The sequence below is a fragment of the Medicago sativa genome, chromosome 7, assembly GCF_051527215.1.
Source record: "Medicago sativa cultivar Bolivia chromosome 7, Bolivia_mono, whole genome shotgun sequence".
NCBI lineage: Eukaryota > Viridiplantae > Streptophyta > Magnoliopsida > Fabales > Fabaceae > Medicago > Medicago sativa.
In genome coordinates, this window is record NC_140755.1 from 51,294,423 (window position 1) to 51,312,388 (window position 17,966).

The window sequence follows — 17,966 nt, forward strand, 5'->3', positions numbered from 1 at the left end:
CACGTACTCTGGACTTGCTTGGACTGAAATTTGGACTTGGGGCCTTTCTGCAATTGTGAAAATTCAAAGGGCCAATCTGCAAATAAAAAAAAAGGACTAAAAAATGAACTGGACCAAAATAGGGCTATTCTGCAATAAAAAAAAGAAAGAGAAAAAAGACTTAAAAATAAATTCGAAACAAGAAGGACTTGAATGCAATTTTAAAAATTTGAGGACTAATATAAAAAATGAATTAAAATTTGATAATTGGAAAAAAACTTAAAGTGAAACAAAAATAAAAAACACAAAAAGGACTAAAATGAACCAACTACTTAAATGAGGTACTTCAAAGTAACCTCTCTCTGTCGAAATTTTGTGTGAAATGACCAAAATGCCCCTGGGGACTAAAATGACTCAGAATGACTCATATGCAATTTTAAAGTGGTTTTACCATGGAATTAAAGCAAGAGCTTATTCAGACAAATTAAAAAGACTCAGAGACAATTTTAAGCGATTAAACAGTGCCTTAACACTGGAAATGACTAAAATGCCCCTATGGGCTAAACTGACTCAAGATGACTTCAAATGCAATTTTTGAAATGGATTTTGACATGGAATTGAAATAAAGGCTTATTCAAACTATTTGAAAAGACTCAAACAATTTTTAAGGACTAAAATGAGTTTGAATGCAGGAAATGACTAAAATACCCTTTTTCATGAATTTTGCAAATAACATTGAAATAAGATGTAGAGAAATATGCAATTGATCAGAGACAAATTCAAATGACTTGAAATACAAGAAAAGAAGAGTTTAGCTAGTATTTTTAGGTCCAAAATTAGGGTATGACAGAAGACATTCTGGAAAAACCCGATTCGCTAGGTGAACTGCATCGAAGTAAAAGCGAGCCAAAACAAAGAGTTACAGAAAGATTTGTCAAAGTCGGTTTGATAGGCGAGAAATGGTTCGTCTAGCAAACTAAGGTGATTCCAGAAAATAACATAAGACAACCAACTTTTCACCCCTTTGAAGAAAGCTCATTTCACTAGGGGAACATAACTTTTCCTAGCAAATCTTTAGCTGTATAAACTCTATAAATAAAGGTGTAATCATATTTTTTTTTTATAGTTTTTATCACTTGTAATTTACACAAATTAGAAAGAGAGAACAAAGAGAGGAAAGCTAATAGTAACCGTATGTGATCTAGGGAGTCTGGATTCAAGCATGTTGATACTTCTCTGATGAGTCATTAATTAGTGTTTTTAAGTGGTTATTTGAGTTTATTTTATTTAGATTTTATGTGTTTTTATTTACTTTTTAGAACTATTTTACTTCAATTGCTTGTTATTTAATTTCAGGAACAAATATATGAAAGATTGAGTCTTGGAGCAAAAGAAAGGGGATTTGGAGCTGATTAAGGCCAAAAATATGAAGACCTTGTGCAAAAATATCAGGCACGGCCGTGCCGAACAATGGCATGGTTGTGCCTCCAATTTATCAAAGGAGGCCATTTTCCAGAGATGTTGGCACGGATCGTGCCTCCAGTGGCACAACCGTGCTCGATGCAGCCCCCCTTTTGCTGCTTTTGCCTGACAAGCTAAGATTCCAGCTTCCTTTTTGGTTATATTACTGACCTAAAGCCCATGGGTTGCCTTGTGGAACATTCTAGTGATTGATTTCTTAGGGCTTAGGTCAGTTTTAGGCTATAAATAGAGCAGCTAGCAGACTTGTATAATCATCTTTTGTTCTTGGAAATTCTAAGTGGCAATTATTTCTTTAAATAAAAGTTCTTCTTTGTCTACAATGAACATGAGTGAGTAGACTTCTTTGTCTTGGGTTTGTTGGACGAGTCTAATTACCTAATCCCTATCAAACCAAGCCTAGAACCATAATTTTATGTAAATTTATTTTCTAATCTATTTCACCGTTTTTCTAATGAAATAACAAGTATTAATTGAAGGACTGAAAGGTGAAGTTTCATAGTTGTCATTTCATCATCACAAATATCAAGCGAAGGATCGAAAGATGAAGTTTGATATTGGAATAAGTAAAATTAGACAAGGATTGCGAAACATGAGAATAGTCTAGCAAACCTTGAGATATTAAAGTTTCATTCTTAAGGGGTTTCAATAGCAATCAACCATGAGAATAGGCGTGGTTGCTATTGAAATACATTCATTGAGACCGAAAGGAGATATGAAAAGCCAAAGAGAAACTTGTCTTTAGAAAATAGATCCAACGTAAGATTTAGGTTTAGGGTTTTGGTTAGTGAAAGATTTGTCATCAAGATGAACCAATAATCCCAAAGCGTTTTTATTATTATTATTATTTTCAATTAAACAAAAATCCCAACTTTTGAACCTTTGAACTTTCATCTAATCATTATATTAAAAGAGAATCAAATTCACAACTCCCTGTCGGAACGATACTCTTTATTACTACTTCGGTAAACCGTGCACTTGCGGATTTACGACATCAAGTTTTTGGCGCCGCTGCCGGGGAGTTAAGTAATTTGATTAAATTTTTAATAGCGGTTAGACTGAATTTTTTTTTTCTTTCTTTTCTTTTTCTTTTTCTTTTTGCCTTCAAAAATTTTGGAGTTTTTAATTCTGGAATGCGAAGAACCAGAAGTCTTGGAGAATTCATTCCTGAGATTGAAAGGTTTTTCCGAGAAAGAAGATGAAACACATATAATAATAACGATATGGCCGAGGAACGCACCCTCAGAGAGTATGCAATCCCATCTTCAGATGAGCTATACGCTGTTATTGTGTATCCAGCGGTTGAAGCAAATGATTTTGAAATCAAACCTGCACTTATTTACTTAGTGCAGCAAAATCAATTTTCCGGATCACCCACTGAGGATCCGAATCTTCATATTTCTACTTTTCTAAGACTCAGTGGAACTTTGAAAGCAAACCAAGAGGCCGTAAAGCTGCACCTCTTTCCTTTTTCCTTAAGGGGTAGAGCTAGTGCATGGTTTCATTCATTGCAAGTTGGTTCTATCACTTCATTGGACCAAATGAGGCAAGCATTCCTTGCCTGATTCTTTCCCCCTTCTAAAATTGCTCAATTGAGGGATCAAATCACACAATTCACTCAAAAAGATGGGAAATCTCTTTACGATGTGTGGGGGTGTTTCAAAGAAATGCTTAGGATTTGCCCTCATCATGGTTTAGAGAAGTGGCTTATTATCCATATTTTCCATAATGGTCTTTTGTATATTGCAAAAATGAATGTTGATGTAGCTGAGCTTTGATGAATAAAACTGTTGGATATTTGTATGTTGGCTTCACTTTTGCCTAAAACAAATATTCACGTCAGATGTGGAACACAATGTTCCAACATCCAGACCTGGTCTGTACGTTCTGTGCTTTGCCTATGTTTACGCACGCGCTTGCTTAATTGAAGGAATCCACACTAGCTTGAGTTGGTCTGAACCGTGTGCAATTACGAGGAGATCAGAACATATGTGATTTCTTAAGGAAGTGTTAAAACGACTTAGGAAATTTTTTTAAGGAGATGATAATGTGACTTTTAATGAGCATACTTTCTAGGAGTTTCCTTATACGGCTATGTTGATTGAGCATTAAGTCACTGATCCGATATGAAGCATGATTGAAGGAATGACACGCCTTGCTTCAGTATATAAAGGAGGCTGCAAGACCTGAAGAATCATTCAAGACATTGTTTTACAAAATAGAGTTTTTGTTTAGGTTTTGAGTCTTATATCTTGTGAGCCTTTCGTGTATCATCTTGATGCATGTTTAGGACTGTACTTTGAGTTGTAATAATGTGCACTACTCCAAAGCTTTTAAGCAAGGAGCTAGGTAGATTGTGAACTGCATCTAAGCTTTTAAGCAAGGTTGCATGTTGTTATTTTTTAGGGTAACCTCATTTGATTTGAGTCTGTAATTTGGGAATCACAGGGGTTTGTGATCAGTTGTAAGGGAGTGGGATGGGATCTCAGATCTAGGAGGTCCTAGGTTGAAGTCTAGTTGGGGTAGGTCCTAGGTCATGAGTGCAAACGTGGTTTGCTGAGAGCTTTTGAATACGGACTGCACTAGTGGCTTTCCTTCCCGGCTTGGTAGCCCCCAGAGTAGGTGACGTTGCACCGAACTGGGTTAACAATTTCTCTGTGCCTCTTTTCTTTCTTGTCTGTTATCTTTATCTTATTATGTTTGTTAGCTTAATGTTTTAAACATCGTACACAACATCTGTTATCTGTGTTTCGTGTTGAAACATCTCTTAGAACATTGTAAGACTAACGTGCCAGAATTTCAATTGGCATCAGAGCAGGCACCCTGCCTGTTATTGTGTGAGATCCAGAGGAGATCTATTCTGGCAATATGGAGAAAGAAGGAGGTTTTGTTAACAGACCACCGTTACTAGATGGAACGAATTATGACTACTGGAAGTCACGTATGAGTGCCTATCTCAAGTTTATTGACAGCAAGAGTTGGAAGGCTGTGATGAAAGGTTGGGAACATCCAGTTGTTCTTAACAAAGATGGCAACAAAACGACTGTTTCGAAGCCAGAAGATGAGTGGACACTGCCAGAAGATAAACTGTCTCTTGCAAACTCCAAGGCCCTAAATGCCCTTTTCAATGGAGCGAACAAAAATGTGTTCAGACTCATCAAAAAGTGTGATGTTGCCAAAGATGCTTGGGACATCCTGAAGACAGCTCATGAAGGTACCTCCAAGGTGAAGAGCTCAAGGATTCAACTCCTGACGACCAAGTTTGAAAGTCTGAGAATGCAGGAGGATGAGACTATACAGGATTACTACATGAATGTCCTTGACATTGCTAATTCATTTTATTCTCTTGGAGAAAAACTGTCAGATGAAAAATTGGTAAGAAAAATTCTCAGATATCTGCCAAAGAGATTTGACATGAAGGTTACAACCATTGAGGAAGCCCAAGACGTATCCAACATGCAGGTGGAAGATCTCATAGGTTCTCTTCAAAATTTTGAGCTTGTTGTTGATAACAGATCTGAGAAGAAGGGAAAAGGCATTGCCTTTACAGCAAACACAACTGATGATGAAGGATTGGAAGAGGGTATAGAGGATGAGAATCTGTCAGAGGACTTTGTTATGCTAGGTAGACAGTTTAACAAGATTCTCAAACAAGTAAGCAACAGATCCAGAGGTAATGGGCGGAACAACAGATGGAACACTGACAGGCAACAAGGTAATCAAAGGTATGACAGAAATGAAGAGAAAAACGGCCATTACAAAGGAGTAAAATGTCATGAGTGTGAAGGTCATAACTGAATGTGCAACTTTTCTCAAGAAGCAAAAGAAAGGGATGATTGTTTCCTAGTCTGATGATGAAGGAACAAATGGAGATGTTAAAAGTGATGCTGCTAAACGTGTCAGTGCTATGATTGGGAGAGTGGAATCTGGGTCTGAAAATGAGGATTCTGACTATGAGAAAGTAAATGTATCTTATGGTTATCAAGACATTCTTGATGAAAGCACTTCCAGGCATGTGATGGAGCAGGAAGAAATCATTAATCATCTTCAGGAAGAAAGGATTGGTCATCTGGCTAAAATCTCTGATCTAAACAAAAAGGTAATGTTACTTAATTCTAAACTTGATAATGTCCTTAAACAAGTTAGAATGATGACCACTGGAACTGATGTTCTAGATAGGATGTTAGAAGGTCAAGTGATAGGTAAACCAAATGGCATAGGCTTTACACATGAACACCTGAAATAGGAACAACAAAACAGTAGCTATGTTCAGGATTTAGAACACTATCTTAAGGCCAAGAAGGGAAAACCAGTAAAGAAAATTAAGTTTGTAGCTTCAATTAGAACAGATAATGTCACTGGTAAAGGCCCAACGTTGGAACATTATGTACAACATCCTAAAACTGACTCAATAAAAGAGAATCTCTCTTGGAAGTGTCATTTTTGCCACAGACAGGGTCATAAAACATCTTTTTGTTTTGATTTGTATGGGGTACCTAGATAACATCAAACTATCTCAACCTTGAGAGGGGTCAAGAAGGAGTGGAAACCTAAATGCTTAGGTCTAATAGCCCATACCTCCTTAAGAGCATCCTCTAGTGAAGATTGGTACTTTGATAGTGGGTGTTCTCGTCACATGACAGGGATGGACAATTTTCTAGGAAATGTCCGACCTTATGCCAAAAGTTATGTCACATTTGGGGATGGTGCTAAAGGGAAGATTGTGGGGATTGGAGACTTAGTTAGCGAAGGATCACCAAGACTGAATAATGTCTTGTTGGTCAAAGGTTTGGCAGCCAACCTGATTAGTATTAATAGTCAACTATGTGATCAGGGGCTAAGTGTAAACTTTAGTAAAACTGAGTGCCGGATCCTAGATGAGAAGGATAAGGTGAGTATGAAGGGTACTAGGTCTAAGGACAATTGTTACTTATGGATATCTCAAGAACTGGCTCTCATATCTTCATGCATGCTGAGCAAAGATGAAGAGGTCAAACTGTGGCACCAAAAACTAGGTCATTTGAACATGCAAGGAATTAAGAAAGCCATTTCTCTGGAAGCAATCAGAGGCATACCCAGACTAGAGATCACTGAAAGGAATATATGTGGAGAATGTCAGATTGGTAAACAGACTCGAATGTCCCATCCTAGGTTGGAACATCTGGGAACCTCTAAAGCTCTTGAACTTCTTCATATTGATTTAATAGGACCCATGCAAGTGGCAAACATTAGTGGAAAGAGGTATGTTCTGGTGGTTGTTGATGATTTTTCAAGGTTCACTTGGGTGAATTTTATCAAAGAACTTTGCATTCAACTTCAAAGAGAGAAAAATAGAGGTATTGTCAGAATAAAAAGTGATCATGGAACAGAATTTGAAAACTCTAGATTTCAAGAATTTTGTGCAGATGAAGGAATCAGTCATGAATTTTCATGTCCCATAACACCTCAACAGAATGGAGTGGTGGAAAGGAAGAACAGGACTCTACAAGAATCAGCAGGGTCATGCTACATGCTAAACACCTTCCTCTTTATTTCTGGGCTGAAGCTATGAATACAGCCTGTCATGTTCATAACAGAGTCACATTAAGAACAGGTACTACAACTACCTTGTATGAACTATGGAAAGAAAGAAAGCCTACTGTAAAATATTTCCATGTCTTTGGTAGCAAGTGTTACATCCTAGCAGATAGAGATTACAGAAGGAAAATGGATCCAAAGAGTGATGAGGGAATCCTTCTGGGCTACTCTACTAACAGCAGGGCATATAGAGTATTTAATAACAGAACTCAAGTTGTTATGGAATCCATCAATATGGTAGTAGATGATGTGGTTAAAGAACCAACATTTGATGTTGTACCAGGTGTTGAAGCATATCCTGAAACATCCTCTCAAGCAAATGTAATTCTTGAAGTTGTTGAAGAACCTGAAACTAACTCTGAGGACACTGAGCTGGAGCATGGAGAAACAAACAAAGGACCTTCAATTAGAATTCAGAAAAATCATCCTCAAGAACTCATTATTGAAAATCCAGATCAAGGAATCAGAACCAGAAGAGCTAATGATGTTATCTCCAACTCATGTTTTGTATCCAAATTTGAACCCAAGAACGTGAAGGAAGCTCTCATTGATGATTTTTGGATTGAAGCCATGCAAAAAGAACTCAACCAGTTCAAAAGAAGTGAAGTATGGGATCTGATGCCAAGACCAAATGACATAAATGTCATTGGTACAAAATGGGTCTACATAAACAAGTCAGATGAAAATGGCACTGTTACCAGAAACAAGGCAAGACTGGTAGCACAAGGTTATACACAAGTAGAGGGATTAGACTTTGATGAAACATTTGAACCTGTAGCCAGACTGGAATCTATTAGATTACTTTTGGGAGTGGCTTGTATCATGAAGTTCAAATTGTTTCAGACGGATGTGAAGAGTGCCTTTTTAAATGGGTATCTCCATGAAGAAGTCTATGTTGAGCAACCGAAGGGATTTGTTGATCCAAATTTTCCTGATCATGTGTATAAGCTGAAAAAGGCACTGTATGGGTTGAAGCAAGCACCTAAGTCTTGGTATGAAAGACTCATATAATTTCTGACCCATCAAGGATACAAGAAGGGAGGAACAGACAAGACCTTGTTTGTTAAGAAGGACAAAGGAAGGATCATGATAGCATAGATCTATGTTGATGACATTGTGTTTGGAGGAATCTCGAATCAAATGGTTCAACATTTTGTTCATCAGATGCAGTCTGAATTTGAGATGAGTCTTGTGGGAGAACTGACATACTTTCTTGGTCTGCAAGTCAGGCAGATGGAAGACACAATATTCATCTCCCAGAGCAAGTATGCCAAGAATATTGTGAAGAAGTTTGGACTAGACAACGCTAGTCATAAAAGAACACCAGCAACCACTCACTTAAAGTTATCCAAAGATGAAAATGGTGTAGCTGTTGATCAAAGTCTGTACAGAAGCATGATTGAAAGTCTCCTATATCTTACAACAAGCAGACCTGACATAACTTTTGTTGTAAGGGTTTGTGCTAGATATCAAGCAGAGCCCAAAATGAGTCATCTTGTTCAAGTCAAGAGGATTCTGAAGTACATAAATGGAACCACAGACTATGGAATTCTCTACTCTCACAGTGGAAATTGCAGGTTGATTGGCTATTGTGATGCAGATTGGGCAGGTAGTGCAGATGACAGAAAGAGTACTTCAGGATGTTGTTTCTTTCTTGGGAACAATCTAGTGTCTTGGTTCAGCAAGAAACAAAATTTTGTGTCTCTATCAACAGCAGAAGCATAATATATTGTTGTAGGAAGTAGATGCTCTCAGTTAGTCTGGATGAAGCAAATGCTGGAAGAGTATGATGTTCAACAAAATGTTCTAAAATTATACTGTGATAATTTAAGTGCTATCAACATCTCCAAGAATCCTATACAACATAGCAGAACAAAGCACATTGACATTCGACATCACTTCATTAGGGATCTTGTTGAAGATAAGGTAGTAACTCTAGAGTATGTGACAACTGAAGAACAACTGGCTGACATCTTCACAAAAGCCTTCGATGTCAAGCAATTTGAGAAACTAAGGAGCAAGCTGGGTGTTTGCATCCATGAGGAATAACAATCAATGCTCAGAGTGTCAGGTACTTTTAGCTATAATTTATGCTTTTATCAATTCTCAATTTGGCATATTTGATAGCTAAAAAGGGGGAGTAGATATATCCATGCTGTATATTTCTTGACTATGTGCCTACGGATGTTGAGACATCTGATTCTGGCTTTCTGGTGATTTTATTTTTCTGGTATTCTTGTCTGTTTGTAAAAAAATAAAAATTTGCTAGTATGCATATATTCAGGGGGAGTAAAAGATATCTGTTTGTGCTCCTTGAGGGGGAGTAAACTTCTGTGTCCCTGAATGTTCTTGTGAATGTTGGAATATCCTGCTGGTTTGAGCTACTGAAGATTGTCTTCCTATATTTCTCTAAGTAGCGTGTTGTGACAGTTGATTGTCTGTTAAGGATGTACATGAATTTATTTTTCCTTATATGTCCTCTGCTGCAAGACTATGATTTTCTCTCTGATATCTTCTAGTTTCTCTTGTCTGCTTTTTCCATGTGTTAATTGTTGTGTGAAAATATTGGAAGCAGAATCTGAGACCTGTAATATATTTCTTCCATGTCTTGAAGATTATGTGTGATGACTGAAGAACTATATTTTGGTATCTTTTAGAAATCTGAGAATGTGAACCTTTCTTCAAGGAAGATTTTATTGTGAAGATTGAAGGAAAGGTTGCGTGTGCTATCTCTCTGTTTTAACAGGTGTGGGCTTAATTTGTTTTAGCCAAAAATTTGCCAAAGGGGGAGATTGTTGGATATTTGTATGTTGGCTTCACTTTTGCCTAAAACAAATATTCACGTCAGATGTGGAACACAATGTTCCAACATCCAGACCTGGTCTGTACGTTCTGTGCTTTGCCGATGTTTACGCACGCGCTTGCTTAATTGAAGGAATCCACACCAGCTTGAGTTGGTCTGAATCGTGTGCAACTAAGAGAAGATCAGAACATATGTGATTTCTTAAGGAAGTGTTAAAACGACTTAGGAAATTTTTTTAAGGAGATGATAATTTGACTTTTAATGAGCCTACTTTCTAGGAGTTTCCTTATCCGGCTATGTTGATTGAGCATTAAGTCACTGATCCGATCTGAAGCATGATTGAAGGAATGACACGTCTTGCTTCAGTATATAAAGGAGGCTGCAAGACCTGAAGAATCATTCAAGACATTGTTTTACAAAATAGAGTTTTTGTTTAGGTTTTGAGTCTTATATCTTGTGAGCCTTTCGTGTATCATCTTGATGCATGTTTAGGACTGTACTTTGAGTTGTAATACTGTGCACTACTCCGAAGCTTTTAAGCAAGGAGCTAGGTAGATTGTGAACTGCATCTAAGCTTTTAAGCAAAGTTGCATGTTGTTATTTTTGAGGGTAACCTCATTTGATTTGAGTCTTTAATTTGGGAATCACAGGGGTTTGTGATCAGTTGTAAGGGAGTGAGATGGGATCTCAGATCTAGGAGTTCCTAGGTTGAAGTCTAGTTGGGGTAGGTCCTAGGTCATAAGTGCAAACGTGGTTTGCTGAGAGCTTTTGAATACGGACTGCACTAGTGGGTTTCATTCCTGGCTTGGTAGCCCCAAGAGTAGGTGACGTTGCACCGAACTGGGTTAACAATTTCTCTGTGCCTCTTTTCTTTCTTGTCTATTATCTGTTATCTGTGTTTTGTGTTGAAACATCTCTTAGAACATCGTAAGACAAACGTGCTAGAATTTCAAAAACTTACACAGCAGCATATGCTTTGATTGAGGACATGGCTCAAAACCACTATCAGTGGACAAGTGAAAGAGCCATCACTGCTATTGCTCTTTCATCCTCTAAAAAAGAGGTAGGTATGTATGAAGTTTCTGCCCATGATCATTTGAATGCTAAGGTTGACACACTTTTTAAAAAAATTGATAAAATAAGTGTTAGTGTTGTCACACCTGCTCCTGTTTCACCACCATGTGAAGTCTGTGGTATATTTCGCCATACTGGCGTTGAATGCCAACTAGGTAGTGCTGTTGAAAGTCCCGAGCAGTTGAACTATGATCAATATAACCAAGGGATGAGGCCAAACCAAAAAATTTATAATAAAACTCCTCAAAATCCTTTTGGACAACAACAACACCACCCGGTTATGCAAACAACCAAAGAGCCCCTCAAAAATCCAGCTTGAAAATTTTACTAGAAAAATATGTTATGGATCAATCCAAGCAATTTCAAGAACTTTAAAATCAAACTGGATTTTTGAACGAATCTCTTGTCAAACTTACATCAAAGGTAGACTCCATTGCTACTCACACTAAAATGCTAGAGACTCAATTCTCTCAAGTAGCCCAACAAGTAGCTACCTCCTCTCAAACCCCCGGAGTCTTTCCTGGCCAAACTGAAGCCAACCCCAAAGGCCTTATAAATGATATTACACTTAGGAATGGTAAGCAGATAGAGGACCCCGTTGTGAAAACTAAGACATTTGAGGGTGAGATAGAGAGCGAAAAACCACAAAGTGAGAAAGTCATAGGAGAGAGTGATAAGCCAATTGTTTCACCACCTCATAAACCCAAAATTCCTTTCCCACAAAGGCTTGCTAAGCCTAACTTGGGGGCACAATTTTAAAAGTTTATTGACATGCTGAAAAAAAAATATACATTAATATCCCTTTTTATTTTTATTCTTTCTTAATCAAATTGCAATCAACCTTAATTATACTTTGAGTCATTTTCTTTAATATTAAAAAATACAAACAAATTCTCATTTGCCACTTGGCTTTTTAATTTAAAACTTTTTCAAAACTAATAAAAAACACAAAACAAATCAAACGGCAATTTTTACCCTAAACTACGAGGTTTTGATCCCTCACGGGTACGTAGGCAAAGGACCTTGTCCTTACAAATCAAATAAAAAATGTAAAAATAATTTTCCTTTTCTTTTCATCACTTTAATTTCATTTTTTTTTTAAAAAGCATGTAAGTTATAGCACGAAAATTAAATAAAATCAAGAGGTTCTCGTAGAGTACTACGAATATTTAGGGTGCTAACACCTTCCCTAAATATAACTAACCCCTGAACCCTAAATCTTTTTAAGGTGGTAATTTGAACTTTTTTCCCACTTTCGTTTAAAAAAATAATAAGTTCAATCGTGAAATAAAATTAGTGAGTTTATGCTAATCAAATAGCTTGACCTCTGAAAAATGACGCGACAACCACCATTTACATTATCAAGTATTTACATCCGCACAATCAACAAGAGTCATCATAATACTATCAAGTTAAAATCACCAAAAGAATTATCAACATAATCATCATCAACCATTATCACTTCAAAGAAATAATAACGTTTCACAACCACATTTTGCATAAAAGACGGACAACTAACCACACCATGATATTCATCATATTAGACACCCAACCATCATTGATTCATTCTTATTCTATCCTATTATAATGATTACAAAGTCATTTGCAAGTTATACGATCATGAAACCTCATTTTGACAAAGTTCGTCTATTTTCACAAAATAATCCATTTTTAATTTTATTCAACAAAAGTATAATTTCATTTTCCTACATATCATGAAAAAATCTCTACATATCATCTATCGCCTATGTTAATCAATCACAACATATTTGTTTCATAATGTTCTTTTGTTTCTCAAAATTCTCAAAGTTCGACTATTTTTAATCACATTTTAAAATCAATTCATTTTCAAAGCATGGCTATGATAAACTACTCATAAAAATCCAATTACACTTCAATTAGATAGGGTTAGGCGTTTAACACTCAAAGGGATACTTAAAAGTCCCGAAAAATAAGAAAAATCGAGTTTTCGGGTGTCTGAACGGGCTGCACGGTCGTGCCTGTTGGACACATGGTCGTGTGTGCCTGACAACACATGATTTTCCGATTGTATGTTTTTCGCCTTTTCGCGCATAAAATTCGGATCATCGATCCGTTATTGATTATGTTTTCTCCTACGCACTCCAATCACTTAAACTTGTCATATTCTACAGTAAAATCATGTTTCCCTATCTCAAGTGAACTTAATTCAATTCCTCCAAAATCACTTATTTCTCAAAAACACTTAAAATGACTTTTTACTCAAAACCCCCATTTTCTCCCAAACAATCCCACACTAAAAACTTATAATTCAAAACAAAAATTCTACTTGTCGTCATTCACCACAACATTATCATCAATTCATTCAAATTCATCAAAATCAAACTTCTTTATTTTTAACCCATTTTTACAAAAATCACAAAAACACCACAACTTAACCACAACAACACATTTATCAACACCCAATGCATGAATTATCATCACCAACATAACCCAACAACATTCATATCATATAATCATGATTTCACCAACGATCAACAACAACAACAACATCATTTTTCATCAATTTAAGTCAAAACTTCACAATTATCATTTCTACATGGTTCAACAGTGAAATTTAAGTACCCACAACAAGTTTCTAACAAATTTCACATATTCAAAACTACCACTTAACTGGGAGCACGAAAATCAACACTTAAAATCGTCAAAATCATAATTCACACAAAAGCACTTATGACCCATAAGTGAAAAAAAATGAGATTATAGCTTATTAAATGAAATATAACTATCCCCCTTACCTTAAACCTTCAAAGTCTCTAGTTTAGGCATCACTCTCCTTTCTAGCTCCTTAGCTCTAGCTTTCCTCTTTTCCAAGTTCTTTCTCTTCTATTCTTCTCTCCACTTCTCTCTCTAGCCTCTCTAACTTTTGTTATGAGAATTAAATGTTTATAACCCTAATTCTTCATGAGCTAAGTATATATACTCCTCCTTAGTGGGTTAGGTTACTAATATTCACAATGAGTCTAAAACTTTTACTAACAAATTCTAAAAAGTGACTACTCATTAACTCACTAAAACATCGAATAATTACCATCTTAAATTAATTACCTCAATTCACTAGTAACTTAGTAAAAATAACTATTCCCACAAAAATACTAAAATAACCTTCCTAACAAAATTACTAACTTATCTTTACTCGTCAAATGACCAAAATACCCTTAGTACTAAAATGACTAAAATACCTTTCTAGGCGAAAACTCCACTAATCCCTTATCAAATACACACATAAGCAAATAAACACATATAAATAAATAATAAAATAATCATAGTAAAAAACGGACTCTTACACGTTACTTCATAAACTTCAAGCATACTCCTCTTTTGCATAACAACTGCCCTTATTGGAAGAAAAAAAAAATCTGAATTAAAACGTTCATAGTTTCCATGAAAATGAAGGGTGCATGTCCGGAAGGCCATCTTATGTCCTAGTAGTTAGGCTCCAAAGGTTGATTATATAAGTTAAGTATCAACCTCAACATTTCTTTAAAAAAAAAAACTCACAATATTTTATGGTGGCATTTAGCATGGGAAAGGGTTAGAGTTTCCCACCATGGGAAAGTAAATATTGACCATTAAATAAAGTAGAGAACATGGTTTTATCATAGACACTCAACACCAAATCATTTTTCACACTCATCAATCACCACGAACTGTCTCAACTCTCTTTCTTCCTCTCCTCCTCGTGAAACAAAAAATATGGATCTTTTCTCAAAAGCTTAGGAAGCTATCAAAGACAAAAAGCCAAGAATTGTTTCTCTTCAAAACAAGCCAATAACGGATTGCTTGTCTTGACAGTCGCCAATCACCACCAAATCTTATGCTTGCTTAACAACATCTTTCAAATTTCAATTGATAAAAAATTCACAGATCCAGAAAATCATGAAACTAACATAAGGACTCAAAATCTCAAGAGAATTGCGTTCAACACAGTCCCCGTTAACAAAGCTTGTAACTTTTCTTAAATTCTAATTGAAATTTCTTCTATGATGTTATGTTTTAATTTTTATTTATGTTTGTTTTTTTGTGACTGTGGAGAGAAACTGATGCCCATGGAAATTTTTTGTTTAATGATTTAGGTTCATCATTTTAATTCTGAAATTTTGCCATTAAAATTTAAAGAATGGTTTTTGAAAAATCTATTTTTTTTGTCACCGATAATGGTTTGAAGGAGAGGAAGAAGAAGAGGAAAATATTTGGTGTTGAGTGTCTATGATAAAATCATGTTCTCTACTTTATCTAATGGTCAATATTTACTTTACCATGGTGGGAAACTCTTTCCCTTTCCCATGCTAAATGCCACCATATTTTATACTTATGTGGCCAAAATTATCGTTGTAATATTATTGCAAATGCTTCTTAAACCTTTATATTACAGCCACAACTACAATAGTAAAACACAATTTAGAACCTTTATTGAAATGATGCAATTATTACATGTAGGAATATAATCCCATTCCCAATATCTTTTGAGAATCATTTTGTCCTTTGCACATGGAACTTGTCTATGTTATGTGTCAACAATCAATGGACACCACAGAAAAAGGAAATTAAGGAAACAACCGATAGACACCTAACTAGAAACATTAATAACTAATATAAATATTAAGTAAGAGCAATATTATTTTCCTAAATCCCACCAATCTTTTCCAATTGAGTAGCCAAGTGTGAAATAGTTTGTATTGAAGAACCATCTTTGACTTTCAATGCCATAGCAGCAGATTCTCTTAAATTCTTCATTCTATCACGCATTGCTTTACCTTCTTCCCCTTCCATCACACACTTAATCATCTTTGCAATTTTCTCCTTTACCACAATCTCATCATCTTCAAATTTCAACCTTAAAGCCACTTTAAGACCATCACATAACATAACAGCATTCATTGCTTGTTCGGCAAACAATGGCCAAGCTACCATTGGCACCCCCTCTTGTATACTTTCCAAAGTTGAATTCCAACCACAATGACTTAAAAATCCACCAACAGAATTTTGCTTTAGTATTTCAACTTGAGGTGCCCATGATGGCAAAATCAAACCTTTTTCTTTGGTTCTTTCCAAAAACCCTGTAGGTAAAAATTTCAGTGGATCTCCATTTGCATCTTCAAGATAAGCAGCACTAACTGAATCACTTGGTTGTCTCACAACCCAAATGAATCTTTGACCACTCAATTCCAAACCAAAAGCTAGTTCATTCATTTGTCTTTGAGAAAGTGTTCCACCACTTCCAAAAGAAACATACAAAACAGAATTTTGTGGTTGGTTTTTCATCCATTTCAAACATTCAAGTTCATCGCCAACAACATCATTGTTGCTTGATCCAATTTGTGTAATGGGTCCCACAGGAAAAAAACTGATTTTTCCATCACCATGTTGTTCCAATGCTTTTATAGCACTTGATTCTAATGCAAAGAAACTGTTAAACAAGATTCCATCAACAAAATACATACCTTTAGCACGTTGAAGATACATTTTGTAAGCTTGACCTGATCTATCTTTTGTTACTGTATGAAGATCAATACCATTGATTGGTACACATCCTGGTAACTTTATAGGTTCTTGTAATTCTTTGTATTTACATGAAACCTCTTCATCAAGTTTTGGCCAATGTAAATAAAAAGAAAGTACAAAAGCTGAACAAGGGAAGTAAAGGTAAGACAAAGAATTGAACTCTTTGGCAAAATCTAGTGCTTCCAATGCAAATTTATCAGCAATTATAGCAACTAAAGGTGCTTTTGAATATATTGATTTGAGAGCTTCATGAATTGATGGTTGAGAGCATGTAACTGTGAGTTGAATTAGGATTCCTGGGTATACTCCTTGAGGTAAGTCTTGTTTATTGATTGGTGGAAGAAAAACTAAGTTTATGTTTGGTGGAATTGTTTCAAGGTATGATTTTGATGAATCTGGTAGTGAACCAAGTGAGGGAATGATGCAAGTGACATGAAAATTTGGATGATTTGTGACTAATCTTTTGGAGAATTCTACTATTGGGGCTATGTGGCTGAAACCAGGGCTTGAAATAACAGCTATGTGAGTTGTTTTTGCCATTGTAAGAAGTAACACAATAGATGTTTGCTTGGCACAATAGGAACAAGTTTTTATTTTACTTTTTTGAGGGATAGGAACGAGGTTTATATAATAGGAAATTATTGGTCAATATCGTGTGAAATACTCGCTCCGCCCTAAAATATAAGTAAAAATAGATCAATATAAATTGATATTTATAAGCGAAAAGTTATAAATTAGATACATTCGATACTCTAGATTTGAAAAAAGAAATTCCTATATTTAAAACCGGAGATAGTATTATCAACTAATATTAACGAAATAAATAAATGTCAATTATGTCGTACAACAATTAAGCGCTATCGTTATACGTCCTCGTGAGCTTAGCTCAGTTGGTATGAACAATGCATAATATATGCAAGATACCAAAAAAAAATCGCTATCGTTATACAATGGAATTTTTTTAAAAGTAGGTTAATTTAGCTAATAAGGATTCAACTTCGAATTTTATTAGGTTTTGGAATAAAATTGTTGGCAATATGAGAACTTTATTAAGAGATAGATACTGATTCTAGCGAACTCTCGAAAGGTTCATCATGAACAAATGCATTTTAGGTAACTAGAAGTGTTTTAGATAATTTAAGGGACGTCGGCAAAAGTTATCTTCCTTTGTTCATGATTAGAGTGTTACATCATATTCATACGTAATATAGGTTGTACATGGTGATGTAACTGCATATGCAACTAAAAATGAATAGGCAAACATTATTGTTATTAAGGCAAATGTTATTTCCCAACTACCATTTTTGGAGACAACTTTTAAAAAAATCAAATATACATAGAGATATAGATATTAACACGAAAGTCAAAATAATAGAAAAAAGTAAAATATTATGAGAATATCATAGAGGTATATTAAAAGTTATTATAAAATGGTTGCATAAATATCATTTTTTCAAGGTCTTTCTAACTAGAAATGTTCTAAAATAGAAATAATTTATAAGTATTATAT

The 17,966-nt window shown here is 35.4% G+C and overlaps 1 non-coding gene and 1 pseudogene across 2 annotated transcripts; both read right to left on the reverse strand.

The window, feature by feature from the left end:
- Nucleotides 1-3,047: 3,047 nt before the first annotated feature.
- LOC146906562 (small nucleolar RNA R71) lies at nucleotides 3,048-3,154 on the reverse strand. The gene has a single exon (XR_015020913.1). It is a non-coding gene; the product is annotated as a small nucleolar RNA R71 (small nucleolar RNA).
- Nucleotides 3,155-15,341: 12,187 nt separating this feature from the next.
- Nucleotides 15,342-17,250, reverse strand: LOC146906563 (hydroquinone glucosyltransferase pseudogene; annotated as a pseudogene). Its single transcript, XR_015020712.1, has one exon. The product of XR_015020712.1 is annotated as a hydroquinone glucosyltransferase pseudogene (transcript).
- Nucleotides 17,251-17,966: the final 716 nt, after the last annotated feature.